Genomic DNA, 14,415 nt, shown 5'->3' on the forward strand with positions numbered 1-14,415 from the left:
ACTAACTAGAGTAATATTGAAGATTTATTTAAAAAATATTTTAAAAGCACTTAAAATGTTATATTTTGGACATATACTTTTAAATAAGGTAACCAAGGTATTTGAAATTGCGTGTCCAAGTTGATCATTATTATTTAGTTAATAATTAGGTAATTTCGCTACTTACGTATATTATTCGAGAACCCTATATATATACATATGTTACTCCGCAGTAAATAAATGAAGAAAACAATAACTGAATGAATCTCAGATATAAGTTTTTTTACCTACTTCGTTTCATCTTTCAGAAAATGATAATAAACAACCGTACACAGCTCAATTCAAGACCGTTATAAACAGTAACGTAAAATGATGTTTTATATTAACGTACAAGTTTCGTAATGAATAAAAGAAAACTATATTCAAATATCAAAGCCGTCTTCGCGCGAAAACGGCTCGCCGACAGCCTTGTTGTCGTCAGTTCAGTCAATGTGACCGGCAATGTGCGGGGCGTGGTGCGGTATCAAAAGCTAGGGAGGGGCGGAGAGTGCCCGTTCTCTTTTGTTCTCTGCTTTCAGATCATGTTTCCTTTCATGAACTCCAGCATTTTTGAGTTACGACAATATTTTGGTGTCACGGATTCATGTCCGATGTGTTGATTGCCACAGCTAATGCCATTCTAAAAATAATACTCAACTTTTGTCCTACATCATCATCATGAGGGCACGAGCGAACGAGGTGTTTTAGGTCGTAGTCTACCATGGTGGCACTGTTGGCCCATTGCGGGCTGGAGACACGTTGTCCAGGCACTGTGAACCTTTTTCAACGTGCAAATTTCATCGATAATTACCTTCACCATAACCAAGAGGTATTGATATTAAAGATTCACAGATTTAAGTTACTTAGAAGTTAAAGTCATGTCGTAACGGGGTGTCCAACCTTAATACTTTTGAATTGAGAACATACCTTTGTCCCACTGGGCTATCGACTGAGACTGCTTCTTTTTTATTATTACAAGTGATGGGATAAGTCGTGCGCCTGGCCTGTTAAGCGACATGCCTGTCCATAGCAGTTGTAGTGCCGCTTAGTACTTTAAATCACAAAGATCTGACGGGCTATGCCACTGCGGCCGTCGCTCTGAGACGTAAGTCGATAAGTCCCATGTGCCTGTATTTTTTTAACTTGCTTTTCCTGCACCTTGTATATTTTTATTTAAACTACAGATAAAGGTACTGCCTCTGACCAACGCGTAAACCAATCTACAGCGATAAGGAAGTACTTATAAACATTTGAAACAGGTAAAGGCCAATAAGGTTAATGTGGCCATGCGAGTAACGTCCTGTAGGTGATTTAAGATGGTGGTAAGGACTTGTGAGTGCACATGTCGTGAAACTTTTAACCTTTGGCAATTAATGCACGTGCGTTCCCACATAACTAATAAACTGATTAACAAAATAAACTGATTGATTTATAATAAAATGTAAAGTTTGAAGATAGCATATTTGTTAATGTCCAATCTATAAATTGGAAACATCATCGGCATTGCCGCCATCGTCGCTGAAGATTGTCTCAGTTGGCAACATGCCATAACGACGCAAGGAAGTACAAAGTATAAATACATTTCGCATGCCACTTAACAGTCCGTACAATATATCATAGTGTAAGACAGCTAGACTTACAACGCATACAGATACAGAAATTTTAAATAAGCGAGTTATAACAGTTTCAGTAGAATATATTTCGGAGCACGGCTGAATAAAGAATTTAAAACTTACTTTTAAATGACAGTGAAAATATTCAATTTCATTGACTGTGTTTCATATTACACACAGATTGAGTGGAATTTATTGAAATATAATTTTAGCCTTGTTTAATTAAGTTTGTCATCGAATTGTTATCTATCTACTACCTATGCACACGTTTACGATATTGTAGTATATGGATTTGAAATCGACGATTGCAGTGCACCTGACTGTACGTGAGAGAAACTCTGACGTACGAGGTTCATTTAAATTCTTCCGCCGTTTTCTTTTGTGCACCATTAATAGAGTTTCAGGAATGACAGATGCAACATAATACACAGTGTTGATGCATTAAAGCGTTTTGTTTAACGCAACGCACTCATAGCCCCGCACTAGGGAAACCCTGTGTCGCGAGTGCCATGGACACACACATAGACACCATAAATTACACCCAAACTCACGAGAAAAATAAATGTAGGCCATACACGTATTTCTCCCGGCCTGGGAACCGAACCCAGGACCTCTACGTGGCAGTCCTAAAAATAAGCGAATTGATCGGTTTGAAAAATAATCGTAATAATTCGATCGTTCATATCAATTAGTTACTATACTTCTCTTTTTGATTGTTCGAAAAAAAAATCGATTATCGGTAATGTAAATTATACTAATTAGTAATTATTGAGTATTGATCAAATATTGATTGTGGATCGATTTTTGATTGATCGATTATTGATTATGGACGGACAATTGAAGACGAATGAATTGATCGCATTCAGTATTTCGGACCATAGTCCACCGAAAACAGTAATTACTAAATTACGTTCCATCCGGACCATAGTACAGAGGACCTTTTTTTAGACATTTTGGACACCGAAAATTGTAATTACTAAAATCGCTTCAAGAAGCCCATGGCCAGCTAAAATGAGTGTGTGTTCTTAAGACACATTTACTGTTTATTGTTCGTTTTACTTTTCCGAAACTACACGAGGAAAATCTGTAATTGGCTTTATGTTTCTATACCTGCTTTTATTAAGTGTTTGAAGATGTTGGTTCTCCATAAATAAATAAATATGTAAATGATGAGTAGAATAATGAATTTCAATTCTCGTTCTATATTTACATAATAATCACCTTCTGTAATTACTTAGAACTAACACGTATACTTAATCTCAGTACAAGTTGGTCATCATCATGTAAGTTCTATTGACGGGCCTGGACTCTCAGGAATTTTCAGTAAAAAGTATTTTTTTACGAATATAATATGTGTATAGCATATAATGTGTGTATGTGTAGCATATACTTTTTAAAATAAAGTAATTGATTTATAGTGAATGTGCTTACATTAACTATAATCAGGTATATACTCCCTGAAAACTCGTAAATACATATATTTTTCAAGAAAAATAGCATTTTGCCCATTTTCACACTTCTATATTTTTTTAACTCCCAACAATATCTTTCCGTGTTGCCATTTTGTGTTTTATTATACCCAAAACGGTAACTCCTTTATTATTTAATTATTGCATGTAGTAAAATTATTTTTAAACTTTTTAAAAGAACGTCAAAAGAATAAAACTTTATTTATTATTCATAGTCTATTATTTCACAGAATAGCAAGCAATGAAGTCTAAACATTTACTTATTAATTAAAATTGTGGGTAGTTCCACCTTTGTGTGTAATTTGTTAAGAAATTATTTTAGTCAATTCTTGACAACGACGGCCGGCACCATTGCTTGACCAAATTATATTTATATGATTTGACATAATTAATTGTAATAATTTTAACAACTGACAGTATTATAAGTATTTATTGTTATTAATAAATTCGAAATAATTCAATATTTTTGGCGTGATTATGTGATGAGTATAAAAAGTATAAGTGTAAAGTGAATTTGTAGGTGTAAGTGAAAAGAGGAATTCAGTGTGATGCAACAAATATTGTTGATAGAAATGATTTGAAGTAACTGAAGTAAGTATGTTCTACGAAATAAGCTTGCCAGTGTAGTTTTTAAGTTATACTCGTATGTAAGTGTGTATCTAAATTGGTAGGTTTTAAGTGTTATGGGAGCATAGTGTATTATGGTGGTTGATAGTTGTTGGCGATGATGGCGCGGCGGCGGCGGCGCGGCGGCGGCACCGACGTCGTCGGAGGCGTGCCCCGGCGGGCCAATGGCGTGCCCTGCCGCCCGCCGCCCGCGCTCCGCCCGCGGCGCCGCACACCCAGCTCGCCAGTAGGTTTGTGTCCTTTTGGCTGACCGCATGACTCCGTATCTTGCTTCGTCGCTGTACTCGTTGTAATCGTATACGAGCAGCACGCGCTTCACCTTTTCTAGCAGCCGCTAGCTTCAACCGCTTGCTACACTTCGGTGCGACCCTGCGGCGAGTTTGTGAACTGTTAGCAAAGTTGAGAAACTTTCGGTAAAGTGGACCAGTGAGACGGCTGAGTGCAAGCGAGCGGCGACAGTGTCAGGTACTGTGGCCTCCGCCCCCGCGCACCATGTCCGCCCTGCGTCGCCGCCTCCGCGCCGCAAGAGAGGCCGCCACGCGGGGCTCTTATCAATGATTCATCACGTATGCCTGATATCACCCCTACTAAAAATATTTTACCTTCAACAAATATGAGCAATTTCGCCAAATCATTATGTCTTTAGGTATTTGGCGTAATTTGAGAAAAACTATTTATAATAAGAAAGGAAAACTTTTCGTATTTGATGCATAAGACAAAATTACTTTTTAAAACTCTGGCATGTTGCCGAGTAAATAATCTACAATATATATACGCGATTGTAAAAGTTAGATGACGGTCACGTTCGTTTTTCTCAAATTGATCTTTTTAGTATTCCGAAAAGCTAAAGCAGCAAGAAGCGGAGGTAAGCATGAACTCAGACTAAACTATACATATTCAATGTGATCTCTGCCACTCCACGAAAACCCAATCGCATTAAAACGCCGGGAAAAAAGGGTACGATTCTAGGTTCGGCGAATAAACATAACAATTTCCGCTTCATCGCCTCAGAATGTAGCCAGACAAATTAAAGAACATTTTTCTTTGTGCTGTCTCCCTCGCACACAATCAGGTATAATTCATGTAATCAGTAGAGGTACGTACACATACTAGACTACAGCACAAAAAATCTACCCCTGTACGATTTGGGCCATAATATTCCTTAAACGATAAACGTCATTATTTAATCAGGTTTTTCAATTTCATTTGTTTACCTAAACTATCCACTAGTACTTACTAAAATGATCCACAAAAATTCTGCTGAGAAATATGCTATCGGTTTTTTCACAATTTCAATTGGATTCAAATTAGTAGGCTTCCCGGGCATATAACAGACTACACTCTTGCATGTTATTTTGTCCGTTATTGTAATATTATAATGTCGAGTAAATTCTTTGACTAGAATTTACGCTTCGTGCACGCCAGCTCATCCGATTGTGGAAGTTTCGGTCTTGCATAGTCATAAGAGTTTCAACAGTTCATGTTTCAAGGTTTGTTAGTTTTCACATACGGTCGGGGTACATTAACTGCCTCCATAGCCGAACGGTTACCATGCCGGACTGCCCCGCAGAGGTTCCAAGTTCGATTCCCGGGCCGGGTATGCATATGGCTTACATTTATTTATTTTTCGTGAGTTTGCGTGTAATTTGTGGTTGTCTATCTGTGTGTCCATGGCACCCGCAATTCAGAGTTTCCCTAGTGCGGGGCTATGTTGAGTGTGTGCGTTATTATTATTATTATATTTGACACAAGACTAATGCCTAGCAGCGCCATGTCTCCCTGTATAGTTAACGATACTGTGAACGCAGGCTCTGCGCCTCCATAAAACTTAACTACACTGCGTAACCGCGACTAATTATTAGGGTGGGTTTACATAACATATTTATGAGCTTGAGATTTAACGGCACGCCGGTCTCGGGTGGTCTGTAATCATGACATTAAAAAGTAGTCCTCTGCGGCGTAGATAATAAAACTAAGTGAAACTAAAATACAGTTTATTATATATTTTAAGTAAGGAATAAAAACGTCAATCTTGTAGTTACTGCTAAAATTTTTAATAAATGACGACGACAACTTGTTCCGTTTCGGTTAGTCATCGTTATTGATGATAACACATTTAAACGTCTCACTGCTGAGCATGGGTCTCCTCTTAGGCTATAGTCCGCCACGATGGCCCCACGCGGGTTGGGGATTTCACACGCTTTTCGAGTGTTGTGAACATTCTTCGACGTGCAGGTTTCATCACGATGTTTTAATTCACCGAAAAGCTGAAAGTATAGTTCATATTAAATCTTGCACATAAATTACGAAAAACTCAAAGGTGCCAATCGGAATTTGAATATACGTCCTCTGCTTGAGAGGCGGTAAGTAAAACTATTAGGCTGCCACGGGTTAGTCACTGGATTTAGTTTTTTTTTATTTATATATTTTAATTCAAACTCGTAATTGCGATAAAACTTTTCAGATATAAGTATATATTAATTATTTGTAGGGAATATGAATAAACGCGTCCGATCTGGATAATAAGTACCCACACCATTTTTTAGAAAGTAATATCTGTGGAGTTTGCAAGTTTTTAAAATAATTAATATTGAAAATAAAACTGTTTTTTCGGATACCCTGAGACATATGTAGATTGATAAGTCTCATGTGCCCGTTAATATTAGGTATTTGATATTGTTGTTGTCTCTGGCAGCCGTGACGTTGCTAGTGCGGGTGCGTGGGCGTCGCACTTTAATAGGGTAGTCATAAATAATAAACTTCATTGGTTATTGAAACAATACCGAAGATGTACATTTATTTTCAAAACAAAATGTTCATATTTCTTTGAGTCATAGTTTTCCCAACTTTATATAATATATTAATGTTATCGATTTCTTAGATTTTTACGTTTGTTACACGTAGGAATTGAACCTATTTTTAACCGACTTCAAGGAGGGGGTTCTCATTTCATTTCTATTTTCTTTTTTGTGTATGTTATGCGATTACGCCGACATTTTTTAACCGATTTTAAAGATTTTTTGTTGGAAAGAGGGAATTTTAGTAGTGGTCCCATTCAAATTTGAAAAAATATTCTTCCTGTAAAGGTGACAAATTAGGGGATGAATGCGGTATATGGAATTTCACTCACTTTCTGTTACCTAATTTCAATAAAACTTAGCATATGTATTTCCAACGATAATCTCAGTACAGAGTACTAAAAAAACTGACCTCAAAAGTACGTGGAATCACATTTATTTGCCAAGTTTTATTGCAATCGGTTACCGGAAAGTACGTAAACCCGGATTCATCCCCTAGTTCGCCACTATACGGAACTTGACACAGGAGATAATAAAAATTGGTTCTCACTACACAAAGTATATTGAGAGAGAAAAACGCCTTGAATTGGAAATTTTTTATTAAATAATATGCATATAAATTGCTCCTTATAATAAAATTTAGGCGCTATTTATAAATATGAATCTTCATGCACCACAATTCACCCTTAGAGGTGGATGATTTTTTTCGAAATTAAATGGGACCACTATGGAAGAATACCCTCTTTCCAACAGAAAAAGAATCATCAAAATCGGTTCACAAATGGCGGAGTTATTACGTAACATACATCCAAAAAAAAAACCATACAGTCGAATTGAGAACCTCCTCCTTTTTTTGAAGTCGTTTAATACAGCAAAAAATTTAAAATAAATACAGCAAAAATCAAATGATAAGCAAATTTAGAGCGAACTCACTTTAAAAAAGTTTGATAACTTTAACTTACGGATCTAAAAGTAGTTAATGCGATGCATACATGATGCAGTAGCTAATCGTCTACCTTTACACACACGCAAACACGATGCAAACGCTCAACTGCGTCGATACAAACGTGCGATTGCATCACTATACTTGTGATATATAAGCGATTGCATCGATGCAATCGCGCGTTTGTATCCGTTTGTAACCGCTCTAAATTGTGTATTTAATTTTTCCAAATAAAACCTTACCTGCTTCTGCCGCCAAGCAAAGCTCTGAGTGGCATTGCAACTCACTAAAGCGTAGAGCTTGTTGTGAAATTTTTCGTCCAGGGAAGTACTGCTACCTTACCTATTTCTGCCGCCAAGCAGTAATGTGAGCATTACTGCGTTCCGGTTTTGAAGGGTGCTGATGAAATTATTATGAAACTTATCTACCTAGTTTGTTTCAGGGTGATCCAAAAAGACAATTTTATTTCCAATACTAATTATCTTGAAAACATGCAAAGTTTTGTAAAAAATTTCTATGAGATCGATTAATTAGTTTCATAGAAAAGTAATGGCGGATTTTTGGAGTTACAGTATTCATAAGAATTCATTTTTGGTTTAAATACTTTTACTTTTCTCAATTATTTGTTTTCTTTTTAGGCTGATTACTCTATAGCCAATGCTCAATAAATAAATTACTTTCAAATTTAGAACCCAACTTCCTTTCTATGAAGTGCGCTCGGTCGACTATCCTCATTATTAATTTCTTTTAAATTAGGAACAAATATTTATTGCGAAAAATTTTTACATGGTGTAACGGGTAGTAATAACCATGTTTTAAACTTTTAAGCATTCATGATTTTTTATTACACTACATACTTAAAAAGGAAATAATATTATTTTGAAATATACTGTACATATTTCAAAGTAATATTATTTCCTTTAAAATTCGCCTCATATTTTGTCGTAATAGTCAGCGTCAGAAACTTTTGATGTTTACTCACTCTGTGACGATGGCGCTCGCTAATTTCTCTATTTACGAGTTTCTTTGGCAGTTAATAAGAAAAACTCACTTACCTTCGTCAGAGAACTCTAGAGTTATTTATCCAACATTTTCTTTCCTGAAACTGTTAATTAACGCTTTTAAACAGACATTGTTTTCTTTTCACAAATAAAATTATTGTTATTAAAGTTTATGTTTAAATGACATTATAAAAGTGTAAGTGTTACAATACAGTCCCGTATATGTCTTCATAAGTTTTATTTATAGTGACCCTCCGTACCAACTCTCCTACTCCGTACTCTTAGGTATACGGGAAGGGCACTATTACCTGTGCAAGCACTGGGAACTTGCAAGTTCACCTGACCCTAGATAGCCCGCGGGCAGGTTTTTCACAGACCATTGTCACCGATTTCGAAATTGTCCGGTTTTCAAAAGGCTAGTGGCTGATAAGTGACCCCGGGTGCACATACTGCACCCTCCTTATTTTCCAGAGCAGAGTACTGGAGCTATTGGCATGCTCATTTTCCGTTGTGCATTGCATAACTAACAGTTACTACCGCGTAGTCGTTGAATCTAAATTTAACTACCAATTCTGCTCACTGGCAACAGAGCTGTAGGCACGCTCAGTTCCTGACGCCTCTCCGTGCGTCTATGCAGTTCCTACTATTTCTATGCGGGTGGATTGACCGGAGGATACCTATCTTATTCATTTAAACCATTTATTTCCGCACACATCACTAAAAAAATACAGAAATTGAGAAAAAAGTAACTTTTTTAATACCATTTACAAAAGTAATTAACAGTACCTAATAATTATAGGAAATGAAATTATTTTTCCGGATTTAAATCGCGTATATTTATTTTTTCAAACAAACTAAAAGTAATAATTATAATTATATAAAAAAATAATCAAAATAAAAAATATATGAATCAAAGTAAAAAGAATAAAGTATGTGTGTAACGGACACGAACTCAGGAAAATCTTGAAATCAGTTAATAATGATGTCAACCCTGACTTTCTGCCCAACCCGGTCTCTACGTGGTCGATCACACACACGAATCGCAAACATTCTTTCCTAGTCATCCGGATTAGTACCGAAGATGGCAGTCGCAGTGTCCTGCGACCATGTCCGGACATAGCTTCCGACTTAAAAGGCAACTCACGTGCCCCGCGCGTCTACTCGCCTTGGGCCCTCGTCTAGACCGCTACTAAGACGCGCTAGCTGCGCTCGAGATAGACGCCCCGGCTACACACCACCGCGATACACGGCATTCGAACATGTCCGTCTCTGTAGCTCACTACAAACCCCAGCGAGTCCATACACAGGTCCACTAGAGATGCCCATAAAGGTGTATCACTGGCGGAGGGCTTGGCCGGACGCCTGCTGTATCCTGGTCTTGCCGGCGAGCCCGTAGTCTCTCCGGAATACCTCTCTCTCGGGTCGGTAGATAGGGACAAATTCAGGGTGCACTACAATGATAAAGATGCATAGTCACACTGAAGCAATTAAGTATCATAATCTTCATGACACAAATACTAGGAACATAGCTGAGTAAATCGACTAAGTACAATCGGCAATCTTCGGGGTTCGGCTGTCGTTGGATTTTTATCCATTGCCCCTTTCAAGTGCAAATTGAAAAAAAAAATTCAAAAACAAATACTATTGGTGCACACCTAACGCACACATTCGACTTGGAAGTATATAGAATAGCTACTATTTTTAATTTTCGTTACATGTTTTTGAACATAATATATTTTGACAATTAAATATTAATAACTGTAGTTTATATAAGGAAATTAGGTAAGTGACGAACCACCATTGAAACTACGCAATACGAGGCTGGCTTTTATTGTCGAACGAAGATTACAGAAAAAACAATATTATAGATACCCACATATATACCATTCTTTCCTCCCTAGTTTCTTACCGCTTATGCTATACTTAACGCTATTTAAAAAAAACGAGCTAAATAATATCTAATTTAGTGGGTAATGTTAAACAAGTAATAACAAAAAAAATGTATACACATAAAAAAAGGTATAGGTATATAAAGTAAACACTTGCATCTCTTAATAAACTTACTTATCTTAATGACTATGGGTACAAAGGTGGGCTTCGTACCCTAACAATAATGTATTTGGTATGTGAAACCGAAAGTAATCTAATCTATTTCCATTTCAAATCCATATCTTGCTACCGGTTTGCGAGATCGTTTTACACGCGGCGAACGTGTCGGAAAGCTACTTATATGCACTGCTGGTGTTATCGACGGGGCAGGTTGCGGCACGGTCTCGGGTTCAAGACCGAGTGCACCTTGTTCGTCATTTGTAATTGTCTCCTGCTCTAAACCGTCGTCATCATACGAGTTGGAGTGAGAACGCAAGTGAAAATCTGTGATGACATGACAGAAGTTTTGTTCGCTGCATTTACGTAATTGGTCAATATGTTTCTTTAGATACTTACCGTTGTATTTAATAAAGTAAGTCAACTGACCCACTCGATCCGTTATCATTCCCTTTTCCCAAGTCACGCTGTCATTTTTAAATGTTTGTACATATACTTGATCACCTAAATTAACTTCTCTTCCTTTTCCGTCACGGTACTTTTGTTGGATTTCTTGTTTAAGCCTGACTAAATCTTCGGTAGTTGGTCGTAGTAAATCGAAAGGTGCTCGAACCTCTCTCCACAGTAGCAAAGAGGCTGGCGTTTTATTTGTGATACTGTGCGATGTTGATCGATAAATAAACGATTAAATTTCCAAGGCTTGCTCTAAATCAATTTTATCATGTAATCGTTTTTTTAAGGCCTTTTTTACGATTTTAACTGCGTTTTCTGCTGCACCGTTGCTACTAGGATTATATGGTGTTGTCGTTATATGCCGAATACATGCACTGTTCAAATATGCTTTGAACTCATTCCCGGTAAACGGTGGCCCGTTGTCAGACACTACCTCGCGCGGTAACCCAAATTAGCCAAAAATATGACGTAACTTCCCAATGGTACTTTTCGCCGATGTACCTGGTACTCGAAATGCCTCTATCCATTTTGAATGTGAATCAATTACTATTAAGTAATACATTGTGTTACCCGCTAAAGATAAAAAATCGATATGAAGGCGATACCATGGCTCCTGGGGCCAGGCCCACGGGTGCAAAGGAGCAGCGCGCGGGGATGGGCCCTCGCGGGCGCACGTCTCACAAGCGTCACACATTCGCTCTATATAGAGCGAATGAACGGAATCAACTCCTGGCCAATAAATATAATTACGAGTTAGGTTTTTGCATTTTACAATGCCTTGGTGGGTCTCGTGCACATTTCCGCGCAATATTTCCGGAACTATAACTCTGTGTCCGTAAAGTACACAGCCTTGTTCTATACTTAGGTGTTCTTTAATTTTAAAAGAGGCCTTCAAATCTTCGTTTTTACAGTACTCCCAGTTTGATTTAATCGCTTTGATTAAACTTTGTGAAGTTTTGTCTACTCCAGTATGTTTCACTATTTCCTTATAATTTATTGGCGTTGTTTTTATTATGAAATTAATATAAGATTGGACACGATTCTGCCCAGTTTCAGTTATCGGTATGCGAGATAAACAATCTGCTATGCAATTGTGTTTAGAGGCTACACATTTAACTTTGTAATTGTAAGCGCCGTTGCCAATGTTTTTCGCGACCGTAAATGTAATCGTGAAATTTAATAACTCCAAATTAATAGATAGACCTTCACGACATATCTGTGCATAATTTTTTCTGCGGCAAATAAGGTACGCGACGCGTGCAGTGCCGGGAGTTCGCGACCATCGATGGCACGCTATGACAGCACGGCGCCCACACCGTACGGCGACGCGTCACATGTTACAGTCGTCGGCAGTGACGGATCATAATGTGCCAATACTGAAGAATTACGCTATTCTATTTTTCAATTTATTTTTTGCGTGCTCCACTCGCTCCACTCAACCGGTGAGATGATTCCTTCACGCTGCAGCCGCTCCAGCTCCGCAGCGACGGCGGGGCGCAGCGCGTGCGGCACGGGCCGCGCCTATCGCCACGCGGGAGCCGCACCCTTCTCCACTTCCAGTTTAAAAACGCCCTTATTAAAAGTGCCGATTTCCAATTAAAAAACATTTGGAAAAAGCTTGTTTAACTATCGGTATAGCTGTTTCGGAGATTTGGGTGTTCCTCCGCGAACAATGTTGACGGTCTCCAAACGTGGGAAACAAATACCAAAAGCCCGCATCCAGTCCCGTCCCAGCAGTGAAGGACTGAACTTGTTATTGATAACTATTAAATTAAGTTTATGTAACACGCGGTTATTAATTTCTATTGAACTTAGTAGTTTACCTTTCGGTTTCACCTTTTGCCCACTACACATTTAAAAATTCGATTTACATGGTAGTAATTGACTATTAGCGAAATATTTCTTATAAGTCCCATACGAAACAATGCTCACCGACGAGCCCGTGTCACCTTCCATCGCAATCAACACGCCGTTGATTTTCATTTGAATGTTCCATTTCTTATCGGATTCCTCGTAGCTGAGGTTGTACACGGTTACCGCACTACTATCGTCAGAATCCGACGATGATGCCGGTGTTTGAGACACTAACTCACCAGTAATACCGTGAACCGATCTTTGTATACGCTTACTACACACTTTTGCGATGTGACCTTTTTTACCACACACGTAACACTTCGCGTTTATAAACGAACACTTTTCCGCGTAGTGTTTTCCGTCGCACCGATAGCATCGCGGGGCACCAGCGCCGGCGGCCCCGTGCACGCTTACACCGGGCCCCGACTGGCGACATGCGCCCTGCATCCTTCGCCCGTGGCCTCCAGTGCCGCCTCCACAGCTAGGACTGTTCACCGCGTAAACAGCATCCGCGTCACCGCTCGCCGTATGGGGTCGCGCGGAGTCGCCAGAGTCTCGCATTGTCGCCTCCAGCGATAAAACAATTCCGCGGCGCGAGCGAACGTAAACCGTGTACGAACTGGTCACATAAATGTTCTTTCAGATTATCATTGCCTGTAAATATGCAAGCTTTACTCAAATTTTTCAACTGCACTAGGTATTCACTAATTGATTGATTTTCTAGTTGTTTACACGATCGAAATAACATTCTCTCTGCAATGACTGACCTTTTGGGCGAAAGATGTTCTTCTATCAACTTTTCAATATTATTCAATGATGTCTGTTCCGGTTTATCAGGATAGCAAAGGTCAATAATTAGGTCTAAGGATTCTGTACCGACGGCAGCCACTAAATATTTAGATTGTTCGGCTGGTTTGATGCACTGGAAATACGACCCTCATGGCAAGGACTTGAGTATGATTTTCAGTACTCACTGCAATACTCAAGTCCTGATTTGAGCATTGAGTACAGTTCTAGAATACGACCCTAAGATTCATTTTTAATAATACATATAAAAGAACACATTATTTGGTTTATACTTTTGTTAACTTGCTCGGTATATTGTTAAGGGGTAAAAGTTATCATTAAAAGGGAAATAGTTTTACAGCTCTTTATAGTTCAAATAGAAACGAAAAAGTACGACGTTCTAAATTTCAGTTATCATAGAATTGTTATTCGGATGCATTCGATAAATCCAAAGATAAACAAAAGACGTTAAGAAAATAATTGTACCAGAAGTTTTTTGTTGTTAATGCATTTTATTTCCTTGCGTCTTGTTATTGTTTTTTTTTCAGATATATGATTGAACGTCAACTTCACTGTATGAATTTTTTGCGCTGGTTAATAGAATAATAAAACTTATAGGTTAAAATAAATAAATTAACGTCGGTCTTCTATATACTTGTAATTTACGCATAGGTTTATGATCATTGCTTTTTTTATAATATAAAGTGACGGGACGAACAAGTCCTGTGCTTGATGGTAAACTACACGCCTGTCCATAACAGTTGCAGTGCCACTCAGCTCTTTAAATCGCAAAGATCTGAGGCGCAC

The 14,415-nt window shown here is 38.2% G+C and overlaps 1 protein-coding gene across 1 annotated transcript in view; it reads left to right on the forward strand.

Moving 5' to 3' along the window:
* The first annotated feature begins 4,053 nt into the window (after window positions 1-4,053).
* Window positions 4,054-14,415, forward strand: part of LOC113237481 (protein muscleblind) — a 392,439-nt gene continuing 382,077 nt past the window's right edge. The window contains exon 1 of the mRNA XM_026473985.1: window positions 4,054-4,192. The gene's annotated coding sequence lies outside the window, so the exon portion shown is untranslated. The remainder of the gene's footprint in view (window positions 4,193-14,415) is intronic.

This window comes from Hyposmocoma kahamanoa, unplaced genomic scaffold, assembly GCF_003589595.1.
Source record: "Hyposmocoma kahamanoa isolate Upper Pololo Valley unplaced genomic scaffold, ASM358959v1 102, whole genome shotgun sequence".
Classification (NCBI taxonomy): domain Eukaryota; kingdom Metazoa; phylum Arthropoda; class Insecta; order Lepidoptera; family Cosmopterigidae; genus Hyposmocoma; species Hyposmocoma kahamanoa.